Source organism: Phodopus roborovskii, unplaced genomic scaffold (assembly GCF_943737965.1).
Source record: "Phodopus roborovskii unplaced genomic scaffold, PHOROB, whole genome shotgun sequence".
Classification (NCBI taxonomy): domain Eukaryota; kingdom Metazoa; phylum Chordata; class Mammalia; order Rodentia; family Cricetidae; genus Phodopus; species Phodopus roborovskii.
Window position 1 is genome coordinate 4,883,744 of NW_026126407.1, and position 14,413 is coordinate 4,898,156.

Consider the following 14,413-nt stretch of genomic DNA (forward strand, 5'->3'; position numbering starts at 1 on the left):
CAGAGAAGCCATGTCCAGGCTCAGGGTCCAGCAATATTTGTGCTTTAACCTATATGCTTCAGCCGCTCTTCATGTCTCTCCATGGGGGTGGCCACTGGAGGCTCTTCTGGTGGTTAAGAGAGGGCCTCTGGAAGTTCATATTTAAAACACTTTCATTTTTATTGATTTTACTTGGTGTGTGTTTTGCTTGCAGGTACATGTATGTGCACCACAGAGGCTAAAAGAGGGTGTTGCATCCCTAAGCAGTGAGTTACAGATGGCTGTGAGCCACATGTGGGTTCTGAGAACAGGACTGGAGTCCAGTGGGAAAGCTGCTGAGCCAACTCTCCTGCCTCTGGAAGTTCACAGACTTAACTACATTGCTGCTTCTTTCCCAAGTAGCCTGTACTGCTCTGCCACCCCTCTGTCCTGCTGCTGAGAACAGAGTGTGCAACTCCTGGGCTCAAGAGACCTTCCTGTCTCAGCTTCCTGGAAGGGTAGGACTATGTGCATGTGCCATCATGTTTGACTGTAATTAGCTGTCACTGCTAGACTTTCCACCATCATGTAGCTGTTCTCTTCCCAACTGACCCTGAAACTATTCTATCTTCCTTCTCTGGGAAGGCTCACTCCTCCATTTTTTTTTCTTTTTTCTTTTCTTTTTTTTTTTTCTGGCCATCTTGGCTGGGGACCCCATAGTCACACTTCTCCAAACACTCCCCTTGCTATCGGCTTCTTGGTGACTTCCCACAATTCTGTTGACAGGTTGACAGATTTGGCCAGACCTTTTTGCTTTTTGGGGTAGTGTCTCTTATAGCTCAAAGTGACTTCAACCTCAGTAAGTAGCTGAGATGATCTTGGACCCCTGATCTTCCTCCACCACTTGAGTGCTAGGACTACAAGCCAGCTAGTCAGGTAATTTTGATTTCTTTGTTTTGTTTTTTGTTTCTAACAGGCCCTCTCATCCTCATGAACCTGGCCTGACATTTTATAGCTTTTCCGTCTCCTATGGTGGCAGGTACAGAGCATGCCTATCCTCTAGGGAATTGGTGGTGTATTCATAAGAGGAAGAAATAGAAGAGACAGCCTTTCTTGAAGGGAAACAACAGGTAATCTCCACTGGGGTAGCTACAATGAATGAAGACCAAATGATTTTCTTAACAGTCAGCAATGTATCTCCATCCTGAGCTATTCATTTCTGTGTTTCACAGGCTATCGTACCCCCACCTGCTCCCATCAGGGAAGCTACCCATCAAGTCCACCTTGAGTCTAGCCAGCTGCAGCTGAGAACTGAGACTTAGGCTCAGCAGTGAAAAACCATCCCGGAATCCTCAGGTGCTAAGGAGGAGGAGGCAGCAATCCTCTGAAGAAAGCAGAGTGGGGATTTTGGAGAGATGTCAGAGGGTGTCCTGGGAACGCAGGACCTCCCAGTAGGACATATCAAGCCCAGTGGTTCTGGCAGCCTGGCCAGCATGTTTGCCCAGCGCTCCTGGGCCCTTCTGTTCAGGCCTGGCATCCCATGGAGGCAGCATTCTGCTTAGGAGCTCCGAGCACAGACGGGAAGGCGGGCATTGCAGAGAATCGATTTGCGGGAGCAGCGGGGGCTTTCTCTTCCTCCTTACTTCCCAGATCTTTGATCTCTTGTCCTCTCTCCATAGTTCCATTCCCCTCCCCCCTTCTCGAACTAGCTGAATCGCAACGGGTTCTGTTGGGGGAAGGGGGGCCAGTTCTTTGTCCTCGTGTCCTGTGACTGGGTGGGTCCTAGCCTCGTATTTCAGGCATGAGGCATGAGGCAGGTTCTGGCCTCGGTGGGAGCGGACACCACACACACACACACACACACACACACACACACACACACACACACACACACAGAGAGAGAGAGAGAGAGAGAGAGAGAGGAGAGAGGGAGAGAAGACAGAATCCAGAGCATCAGTGAGACCGTGTGGAAGATTGAGGTGGGGAGAATCAGGGACTATGGAAAAAGAGAATTCAGCAAATTAAAATTTTTACAACCAGCCAGCAAGTCTGCAAAAATGATCTTCCCTGCGGTCTTTCATTTATCTCATTATCTGACTCCTAATGGGCTGCTTTCCCCTTTCTTTTCTCGCCACACTTGGTGCAAAATCTTATTAGCTTTTTCTTTTCTTTCTTTTTTTTTTTTTTTCTGGCAGGGGCTTCATATAGTCTTTTTCATTACATTTCCTAATAAAAGTAATCACTAGGATGGCACGGCTGGAGGATTAAAAGCCACCTCAGCAGCCTCCTGGCTAGTAGAGCCATGGCTCACCAAAGCCTTCTCTTGCTGCCAGGGGAGTGGGCCAGACCCGGAGGGCTAGACCAGAGATGCTCAGGTTAGCCTGTCGAGCATTCCAGAGCTGGGAGAGGTGGTAGGGCAGACAAGCTGCCACGTCAAGGTGTTACAGATGGGGAGAGTGGGGGAGGGACCATTCTGGAGCTATTGAGAGGGAGCAGGAATGTTAGTCAACCCTCCTTCAGCCAGCTGAGGCCATCTACTTCCCCCGGAAGAGAGACTCTGATCTTTGTCTTTGGACCCTGGCCCAAAGACAAATTCTTTTGAGCAGTCAACTATTCAGCTTTTGAAGAAGGTAGATTGGATTTTGTTATCTGAACTTTGTTTAAAATGTTTTCATAAAACATATTCAAGAAAATTTAGCCTTTATTTTGAAAGTCATATGGTTAGATCACCGTCTCCAGAACTTTTTCATCTGCCCAAACCAAAATTCCATACCCACCCCACCCCACCCCACCCGCACAAACCTCACTCCTGCGTTTTCACCTCAGTGAATCCCCTGTTCTAGACAGCCCATGTAAACGGAACATTTTCATCTTGAGTTTGCTTGTTTCACTCAGCACTCTGTCCCCGAGGCTCACCTGGGCTGTGAGATGGGAGAAAAAGTGACCCTACCTGTTGTGTTTCCACTTTTAAAAAAGATATGTTTTCATTACTTTTAATTGTGTGTAGGTGTATGTGCGCACACATGAGTGCAGGTGCCCACAGAGGCCAGGGGTTCAGGTCCCCTGAGCTGTAGTTACTGACAGTTGTCAGCTGCCTGATGTAGGCACTGGGAACTGAGCTCGGATCCAGTCCTCTAGAAGAGCAGCCAGTGCTCTTAACCACTGAGCCATCCCTCCAGCCCCAGAAAGTGACCCCTTTTTAATGCTCAATGATATTCTTTTGCATGAATTGCCAAATTTTGTTTATTCTACCTTAAAATTCTAGCCTTAAAAATATTTTCCATCGAAGGAAGTTGAGGAGAACCCTCCTGGACCCCTCCCCTCTCACTGAGGGGGTTGGTTCTTCTGCCCTTTGAGAGCTCTCACCTCTCCTCCAATAATAACTAAACTTGTATCCCATCATTGAATAACTGAGGCTCCTAAATGCTGCCTGGGAATGCTGCTTGGGTCAGCATTTGGTTTGGGGAAAGGACCAATCGTGACAGGAAACCTGGTCTGACAAAGCAAGCAAAGGAAAGAAAAACAGAAATGTCTATAAAGTAACAAGGTATTTTATTGCCTGGGTTACAAACTGACCCTGAAGGTAAGATGATTTGGGCCCCACATTAAGGACTGCTGGCTTAGCCTCATAACTTCTGAAGTGGGAAAGGTTGACTTGGAAGAGAGTGACCATTATTTTGAAACATTTGATTGGGTATGATTAAAAATCAAGGTACAGCCAGGCGTTGGTGGCACACGCCTTTAATCTCAGCACTTGGGAGGCAGAGGCAGGCAGATCTATGAGTTTGAGGCCAGCTTGGTCTATAGAGTGAGTTCCAGAACAACTAGAGCCACACAGAGAAACCCTGTCTTGTAACGTGCTCACGCACACTCACACACAAAGCTGACAAAGGTCAAATTATGAACAACTTTTTTGTTTTGTCTTTCAAGACAGGGTTTCTCTGTGAAGTTTTGGCACCTGTCCTGGAACTCACTCTGTAGACCAGGCTGGCCTTGAACTCACAGAGATCTGCCTGCCTCTACTTTCCAAGTGCTGGGACTAAAGGCATGCACCATTACCACCTGGCTTATGAATAACTTTTAAATGTCTTGTTTAGGGACCACTCGGGCCACCCCTCATTGACTTTCTTCCTATCAGGAGTTGGCCATCTTCTTTGCAGAAGTGAGAACATGGAACACAGTTGTGTGCAACACAAAATGAACCACAGTCATTGAATATATATGTGTTTTCAAGGCAGGGTTTCCCTGTGTAGCTCTGGCTGTTATATGTGCTAGGCTGGGACTGCATGAGCCGGTTGCAACCTGTGGTTTGCCAGAGACTGTCACAGGTGCGGGAGGACCAATGCAGAGGGCAGTCTACAGAAACGCTTCTGCCTAGAAGAGTCGCCCCAGTCTCAGCTACCAACTCAGTTAACAGGGGACTCTCTTTAGCCTGTGAGACCTTCTGGGATCTCTTTCCTTTGATGTTTTTCCATTCTTCCTCCAGGCCTTTTGGGCTCTAAATCTCTGCCAGCCCCTTCCCTGCCCCAGCCTTTAGAGAAGACAAGGTGCAAGTCAGAAGACAGCCTGGCTGAGGGTCTTGCCTTCCCTCAGGCTGTGATATAGTCTTGAAAGACTGGCTTGCTCTGATTAAAGATGCATTTTCTCTCTCCTCCTAAGTGGAAAGCATTTTCTGCACAGTTAGGTCTTTTCCTTATACACTGACAGACAGACAAGACCCCAGCCCCCACTCCTTCCACTTTTCTAGAGCCTTCCTTCTCTCATCTGGAGAGGCTACCCCCTCCCTTCATCAATACTCTTGGGGGCTTTTTGTTTCCTTGGCTCCCTATCAATCAACTGGAGGCGAACTCTGGGTGAGCAGCAGCAGTGTAGCCAGCAGCTGCCAGGGCAGTGGGAGCTTCATTTCTGGCTCTGACGTTTATGGATGAGGCACAGAACACCAGGAGGGCCTGGAATAAATCAAACAGTTTCTCCAAGGGTCCCTAGGGCTGCTTTAGCCTTCCTTCCTATCAGGGGTCAGTCTTCTCTGTCTTTGCCAGAGTGTGAGCACGGAGCAAGGTGGCTTACGACAGTCATTGCCCCAGCTTCAGAAGACACCAGGACCCTGGTCCCAGAGAGAGACTGGGGAGAAGTCTTGGGCGCTGGCTCTAAACTGCAGCTATCGGTTTCCTCATCTGTGAATTAGGTTTTTAATTTTGTTTGGTTTTGAGACAGTGTCTCAGCTATGTAGTCCTGGGTGGCCTGGAATTCAATAGCTAGACCAGGCTGGCCTTGAACTATTAGAGGCCTACCTGCCTCCATCTCCAAGCTACAATATATACATATGCACATATACATACATCTATGCATACATGCCTGCCTTCTTGGCTGGGCATGTTGGCATACATACTCCTAGCACCTGGGAGTCTGACACAGAAGAATCACTTCAAGTTTGAGGCTAGTCTGGGCAACATGATAAAACTCTGTCCTGCCCCCAAAAGTGGGAGTGAGCTGGGGAGGGGGAGGGATGCGCAGGAGGAGTACCTCAACAGTTAAGAGCACTTAACTTTTTCTAGAGGACCTGAGTTCAGTTCCCAGCATCCATGTTGGTGGGTTAGTAACTCCAGTTCTAAGGGATCTCTTACCTTCTTGTGGCCTCTGAGGGCTCCCACACACATGTACCATACACACACAGACATACACATGCACACAAATAAAAATAAGTAGAAAGGAAGCAAGGAGGGAAGGGAGGGAGGAAAGAAGGGAGGGGAGAGGGAGAGAGGGAGGGAGGGTGGAGGGTGGGAAGCCCTTCCTGTTGACTTTATAGGGCTGTTACTGGGGATGGGCTGAGATGCCTAGGAAGTGAGCGCTCTGAAGCCTGTAGCAAGCACATGTGAAGAAGTCATGATGAGGGACGAGCCTTCCGAGATGTCCAGAAGCAACTTTACAAAAATTTTCATTGCATTTTGTGCATGGGGTGTAGGGAACAGTGGTACTTGACTCTGTGTGTGTGTGTGTGTGTGTGTGTGTGTGTGTGTGTGAGAGAGAGAGAGAGAGAGAGAGAGAGAGAGAGAGAGAGAAACTTTCAGGAATTGTGTCTCTCTTTTCATCTCGTGGGTCTAGGGGCTTGAACCTGGTTGGGTCTCCAGGCCTGGCAGCAAGCACCTTTGCACTGAGCCATCTCAGGCTTTCCTTGCCCATTCCAGGAACCTCCACTTTCTTCCTTCCTTTGAGAATTCTGGGCAAGATGCCCTGAGAGTCTGTTCCAAACACAGCTGGAATTGCCCCAATGTCTTTTCTAAACCTTTCTTTCTCCTGCCCCCCCTAAACTGCAAGCAAATAAAGGTGGACAAATGTGCAAAGGGAGAGGCTGCCAGGGAGTGGGGGCATGGCAGGGGGGGAGGGAAGACTGCAGGGAGAGGGGAGGGGGCAAGGGGCTGCCAACCACTATGAGGCAGGAAACTGGTAGCAGCTGAGGGCCCAGCAGGCTCCTTTTAAGGTTCCTGGAGGACCAGGCTAGTGAGATGAGGCCCAGCATGGGTACCGCAGCCTCCTTTTCTTTATATTCTTGGAATTTCCAGACGCGTCTCATGACCTTTCACCTGTTCTCCGGCTTTTCTGTGGATTTGGATTCTGTCTAAGCCAAGGGCAGGTTGTGGCTGATGTAGAAGGATGTAGGCAGGATGCTGATGATGCCCAGAGCCTATTCCTGGGTCCCATCAGGACTGCAGTGATCTGCACAGCATTTCCTTCTAAGCCTTTCCTATACATAACAAGATTCCACCCAGCTACACTCCCCAGAGGTAGCTACTGGCGCTTCTTGTTACAGGAACCAAGAAGAACCTGATTTTCTTTAAACATTTGCTCAACACTTTATTTAGAGAGGTTAGGTACTACATGAGAAGTGGGGGTGAGGGATGGAGAACACGAACACTAGACTGCGATTCTCAGGTGTTCTGTGCCATTTGGGATGGTGGGTCATTATACACCACATTCTTCAAAACTATGCAGGATGCAGGACCCTGACAGCTAAAGACAATTAACCTTGGGGTCACAGCCTACACCTGCACCTTATCAACATGGCCTTCTTTTAAACAAATATAGTGATTTCCTGAAGGTAATCTCCTAAGCAAACTACCTCCTGCATGTATTTTAATTCATGATGATGCTCCAGTGTCCATGCAAACTGGTCCCCCAGCCAACGTGGCTGCCTCGCACAAAGCCGGCTCTCCTGTTGGCTATGATGAGATTCCCACTTTTGCTGCTCAAGGAGGGAGGTGGTCATTTTTTGCTGACAAATGTCATTGTCTTCTTCCGCTGTAGCTATCTAGGAAGGAAGGGTATTGGGCTCCGTGAGACCAGTATAAATGGAGGCTATCCTGGAGGGCTTCTGTGTCCTGAAGCTCAGTGATTGAACAAATACTAAGTCTGGAAGCCTGGCCATGGTAAGCCAGATTATTTAGGTCAACCACAGTAAACAGTGGAAAATTCCAGATGCCAAGGGCACCTGTAAAGCCTTGAACAGTTAATGACATAGCAAGATGTTAACAGGCTAGCATGGAAGAGAAACCACAGGGTAGAAACATCCTTTCCTTAAAAAGCCTGTGTCAATCATTGCAAATCTCAATTTTCATTTTGATGTCTTGGTGCAGGTAGGGGCCTAGAAATCCAAGCTCACTGCCTATGTGCAGTGGAGAGTCTAACAGGAGGTTCTAGCCAGGCATGGAAGCATGGGCCTGTGGTCACAGATACTCTAGAGTCTGAGGGCAGGATGATTACAAGTTCAAGGCCTCCAGAGTGAGTTTGAAACTATCCTGAACTCTGTGTCAAAGTAAAAGTTCAAGGGGGCTAGGGATGTAGTTCAGTGGTAGCAGCGTTTGTCTAACATAAGGCGCTAGGTCCAAACTCTAGTACCCAAAACCAAAGATTCCTCCTAATAAAATGCAGCCCGAAGGGACACCACAGTGGGGGAAGGTAAACGCAGTCAGCAGTCATATAGCCTGATTCTCATTGTCTGGGCAGTCCAGGGAATCTCAGGCTGGGAACTCCCCATCTTGAAGATGATAGGCTACACTTGGAAAGACAAGGAAGAGTAAGCAGGTGCTGGGGGAGAGAGGCAGCGACAGTCTCAGTCCCTGACAGCACCTCACTGCCACAGGTGTGATGGGACACTTCTCAAACTTCTGACTTGTCCCTTCCTCTGAAGTTCACTAACTTAGATGGAATGGTCTTTAGTGGGAAAAATGTGCCCACTGGGACACAGAGGTGTAAAGACACAGGCATATTTTAGAGTTCCTCAGACAAGGGTGCAAAGATACACACGTATTTATGGGACTGACATAGACAAACCTGGAGGTAAGTCAAGGCGATTCAGCGTATGGGCTGTAGAGATAGCTTCATGGTTAGGATTACTTGCTGCTCTTGCAAAGGTCCTAGGTTCAGTTCCCAGCACCCACATAGCAGCTCTCAACCATCTGTAACTCCAGTTCTAAGGGATCCAATATGCTCTTCTGGCTTCCACGCTGAACTTGTGACATTCATATATGCATATAGGCAAAACATCCTTACAGATAAAATAAGCCTTTAAAAAAGCGATCTTAAGGAAAGTTTTCTCTTAAATAAAAATCCTGCCTCAGCTGGGTGGTGGTGGTACACACCTTTACTCCCAGCACTTGGGAGGTAGAGGCAGGTAGGTCTCTGAGTTTGAAGCCAGCCTGGTCTACACAGCAAGTTCCAAGACAGCCAGGGCTACACAGAGAAATCCTGTCTCAAAAAAACAAAACTAAACCAAAAACAAAAAAAAAAAAAAAAAAAAACCCCACCCCATTTTTAGTGCATTTCCTGACCCCAGTGACCTCTGAGAATGCCCCTTGACCTTCAGTGCATAGGGTTCAAACAGGTTTTTGTTCCTGCTAGTCAAGGGTTCTTCTACTCAGGTATATCCCCAGCCCTTGGTTTTTGAAGACTGGGTCTTCCTATGTATCTCAGGCTGGACTTGAAGTGGCAATCTTCCTGCCTCAGCCTCCCACTACAGACATGTGCCTCCATGGCTAGTAACAGTATTTTATACTCCACACCCTCAGAAACAAGGTCTTGTGAAGCCCAGGCTAGCTTCTAACTTGCTATATAGCTGAGGGTGGCTTTGAATTCTTGATCCTTCTATCTTGGCTTCTCAAGTGCTTGGATTTCAGGTGTTCGACACCACCCCAAGCTTGAGAGCATCCTTTTGGAGTTGTATCCCAACTCTGTAGAACTAAAAGATGATGTAATATTTTTGAAGAGCTGTCAGTCCTAATTCCCAGAACTTTCATTTATCTTTTTCCCTGGGATTAGCCTAGAGATTTCACTGCTGTAGAGTTGACTCTTATGACTGCCTTTTAATAAATATAAAATCAGAGGGACATCAGGAAGCAAGAGCCAGGGACTCTGTACCACCTCAAGGTGGAGACTGTCCTGGCCGGCTCGGGGAATTAAGTCTCCCTTGTTGAACACCCAGTCCCAGAACAGCCAGAGAGTCCTGGGAATCCAGGGCGTCTGTTATAACCAGAGAACCCACCCATCACAAGCACGCATGGATGCTGTCGCTGTGCTAAATGCCTTCATAGCATTTACTCGACACAGCCATCACAAAAATGTGCCAACTCCTTATGACTGATGTGGATCTCTGCGAGAAAGGAAATGAAACTACCAGGGTGTTACACACACACACACACACACACACACACACACTCTCTCTCTCTCTCTCTCTCTCTCTCTCTCTCTCGCTCGTGCGTTTGGAGTACATACTGTATAAGCATGTTTGTATACTCACAGAACATCTCTGAAAAGACACAAAAGACAATAGCAACAGTGTTGCATCTGATAGGAGAACTGAGCTGTGGGAATGGGTGGAGATTCTTTGCACAGTGTTCTCTTTTGTACATTTTACTGTTGTTCCATGTGTATGTATTACCTATGAAAAATGACAATAGAAATCTCCCTCCTTTTAAGAGGTGTAGGGGGAAGGCAGACATGCAAACAATTACAGCACAATATGTGTATTGTTATCGTGGATTCTCTGCAGGATAGGGAGACAATATAGGAAAAGACTGCATCTGCTTGGGGGTGCCTGGGGGTGCCTGGGGTGCCTGGGAGTTTGAAATAATCAGGTGAGAGCTGGAACCTCTCTCCATTCAGCGTTGCTAGGGTGCTAAGAGTACAGCCAGAAAGGGTCAGTGGTGGAGCTGCGGGAGCCAGCCGAGGTCAGAGAGGAAGCTACCTCATGTGCCAAGCTAAGGAGTTCAGACTTTTACCCTAATAGGAAAGGGCAGCTATGAAAAAAAAAAAAAAAAATTAACGGGAAGTAACCTGTCCAGATTTGCCATTTAAAGAGATGGGTGGATGACCAGCCCTAAAGGAGCAGAACTGAGGACAGGGAGATCAGCAGGGTCAGCGATGTGTTTGCAAAGTGCTCACAAAGCCTGTTCTTTGCGTTCCCACACTCAGCATCCTCTAAGCATTCTGGACCCCAGGTAAACAGGCAGTGAGCGGGCAGGATCTGCCTTCAGGGTAGGGCTCATCCCTGCCTGCCTGCCTTCCTGCCCCAGGCTTCAGCTCCTTGGCAAAGTGGAGTAGGGAAGAAAAAACAGAAGGCTCTCCCATTCAGCTCCCAGTTCTCCCTTATTTATTCCACGCTCTCTCTCTCTCCATTCGGGTCCTCTCATTATTTCTGAGCTATACAGCTTGCTGCTTCCCCGGCTCGCTTCTTCCACCCCTGTCTGCAAAGTGTCAATCAAGCTATCGGATGAGCAGTTCGGCCTCACACCCTCAGCGTCTCTGCCCCAGGACACGAGCCGAGCCGCTCCGCCGATTGCTGACACACACAAGCAGCAAGGTATAGGGCTGTTGGCTCGCCCTTTAATAGTCCTCCGATCCAGAATAGCTGTTAAAATGGAATTTGAGGGGATCGCTTTCTCTTTCTGCCTGCTCCTGTCAGGACATTTGCAAGGACGGGCAATCCTGAGAGGAGGGGAAGCCTTTAGAAGCAGATTTGCTTTTCATTTCAAGGTTGGGCCGTGGCCAGTAGCCGCTTTCTGAGGAGCTGCCGTTTGAAATTCTTAACAAGAAACAGAATGCTTGAGTCCAGGAATCCAGGGCAGGCTTGTGAAGTAGGGATGGGGAAATGGGATTGTCATTTTATCTCTGAAGGGATATTATATTAAACGGGGAGTGGGGGGAATACAGAGTGGCTTGGCAGCTTCCCTGCAGCTTCCCTGGAGAACTGAACAATGTAGGTAGCAGGAAGAACTGAAATTTGAACAAAAAAAAAATTACTTCCCAAGCCCTGGAACCAGTGACCAGGGAGATGTGAAGCATCTGCTTCCCCCAGGGATTTCTCTTCCTTTTACAAATTGTGAATGGAGGCACCATTTTTATAGAATACGGGAACTAATGAGCATTAAGCTCAATTACCTCACCAATTTCTTCTTAGATGTTTGATGAATATACACAGAAGTCATGGCTGTGATCAGTGTGTGTCATGTGTCTCTGTATCAGTTTCATATCTGCATTTCTATAAAGCAGGGTCCTCATGCCTGCCATTTGGAATAGCCACATGGTATTGCAGTGTGTCAACTTGCCAGCATTTGCTTAGCTATTCCCTATTGTTGGATTGTTTCTTTTATTATTATCATTATATTATTATTATTATTATTATTATTACTATTATTATTATAAGATCACAGATATGCGTGTCTTTATACAAACACCTTTTATTTTCTCTCCTAGGGGAGTAGTTCGTCAAGTAGAATTTCTAGGTCAGAATGTTTCAACTATTTTATCTTATTGTGTGTATGGTTCCAGAGCATTCCACAGGATCCAATCTGAATTGCCACCTGCAACACAGACAATGTAATAAGGTTGTATCATTTTTATTTTTGTTTATTTAATAGACACATAATAGTACCTTAGAGTTATTTAATTCCCTTCTCTTTGACTACTGGTGGAACTGGGCACACTTCCATGCAAGGATTTATTGCCTGCTTTTCCTTGTGTGCAAGCTGTTCATCTCCGTTGACATCTTATAAGAAATCCAGGGGCTGACTTATATATTTCTATCAAGCCCTTACACACTCAGGGTACCATATTTTTCTTGGTTATATCTACTATTATTTTAGTGTAAGGAATCTGTCCAGTGGTGAGGCAGATGCTATCCTGCTCTCTGTGAGTGGGGAGACAGAATGTTGTGACCTTTAGACTCTAGAAGGATTTTTCTTTTCCTTTTCTTCTATTTGGGGGAAAAAAAGTGTAGTCAGATGGCATCCCTCCTTGGGCTCCTATGCTTTTAGGAAAGGAGGGACTGGCCAGAAGACAGCCGGTTGCTAAGGCTACTCTGAGGGCTTTCTGTGGAGTAGAAGTGTTGCTGGGGGCCCCAGTCAGCGATTGTGCTGAGGTGAAACAACTCATGTGTGCACCCCACACCCTCCACGGTTTCCTCTTCTTATTGTATGGCCACCAGGAAAAAAGCAAACTATTGAAATGAGAAACTTGACCGTAACCTGTGATGAATTGTCACTACAGTATCATAGTGACAGGGAAGTGTGCTGAGGCCAGGCATGTGGCTCAACGGGTAAGGGGACCTACATGCCTAGGGTCCATGACACCCTGGCTTTGATCCCTAGCACAGTTTTTTTTATTTTTTTGAGACAGGGTTTCTCTTTGTAGCCCTGGCTGCCTAGAAACCCCATCTATAGACCAGGCTGTCCTTGAACTCAGAGAGCCGCCTGCTCCTGCCTCCTGAGTGCTGGGATTAAAGGCATGCACCACCACTGCAGGGTCCCCAGCACCATTTTGAACCAAATAGGATGAGAGATCTACACTCCCAGGAGGCAAAGGCAGAAGGACCGAAGTCATCTGCTGCTGCAAAGCAGGTTGAAGGCCAGTTAAGCAGTGCAGGAGACTCGGTATCTAAAAAAGAAATAAAAGCAACATGAACAAGTGAATTTTGGAGCAGACAGACCTGGGTTCATGTCTCAGCATCCAGATATACTGGGTGTGGGGCTTTGTGCAGACGCCGCCATCTTTGGCTCTGTCGTGGTGTTCGAGTTATGACTATATAAACAGTCATTCTCAAAAGTCAGTGTCTAAAAACAAGCATTTTATTTTACCTCATAAGATCGAGGAACACTGATGTATCTAGACTGAATGGTGGTGGGTCATGCGGCTCTGACGTGGTCATTCAATGGTATTTGGTTGGTCTGGGCATGAGGCCCAAGATGGCTTCTCTCTTAGTGTGGCTCTCTGTGTCATCTTCATCTGCTGTCCCTCACAGCATGGCTGAACTTCTAACATGGTAGTTCAGGGTCTAAGAATGAGTTCTCCAAGGCAAGAAGAGGAAGTTGCTTGAAGGCTCAGGCCAGAAAGAGTGTGGCAGTCACAAGGTTCTATCAGGCAAGCATGCAGTGGGAAGACTGACAAAGAACTTGAGGCTATCTTCAATCTGCCAAAAATGAGGACAAAAATACACAAAAAAATGAGAATTTAATGAGATAATGTATTCAGAGGCAAATTTACCAGGAAGCTAATAAAACTTCAACCATGGGGCTCCCTCATTGAGCGGCTCTCCTGAGTCCTGCCATCTAATTTTGCATGACTAATTCTTTTCCTTTCTTTTTTCCCCTCTTTTATTTTTAGTGCTGGGGATTGAACCCGGGACCCCAGGCATGCCAATCACAATACTCTACTGCTGAGCTATGCCTCCAGTCCCCTTTTCCTTTTATCTTAAAATGGACCTCCACATTGTGTAAGAATCAGGACCTGCCTACCCTGGCTGTGTCCCCAGTGTCTGTAACAATACTCATTGAGCCCACTGCCTGGCACAGAAGGCTTCTCTACACATGGCCCCTACATGTGCTAGGCTGGTTCCTGGTTCCCTGTGTGCCTGAGGACAAGGTTCCTCCTCACTGTACCCGGGTCATTTATTCTCCCTTTTCAACATGAAACTAAAGCACACTGAGAATGATTTCATAATCACAATACTGCCCTCCCAATTGGCCCCTGCGTCTACCCCCTGACCTCACCACCCACCAGGGAGGAGGGCCAGACCCTGGGCATCCTGCCAAATTCTTAGCTGGCCCTGTAGATCTCTAGAGGAAATCAAGCTGCAGATAGGAAAGCCAGCAGGGGGAGGCAGCAGTCACGGTGCCCAGCTTGGTCTAGGAGGCATTGAAATTCCAGGGCCGAAGTCCTGAGACAAAGATCATAATGAAACAGGAAGGTGGCATAGGAAGGAGCCCATTTGCATGACAATAATTGAGCCAAGAATAGCAAGCTAGAGGGATGCAAGGGTGAGGCTGGCAGCTGAGCTGGGCTAAACCTCAAATCAGTCTACCCAGCTCTGCTCTGCAGGGGAGGCGGAGGCTGAGCCCTGTGCCAGGCTTTTGGGAGGGAAAGAAAGACAAGGACACGGGCACCAGGGGATTGTGGGAACTCTGGCCAA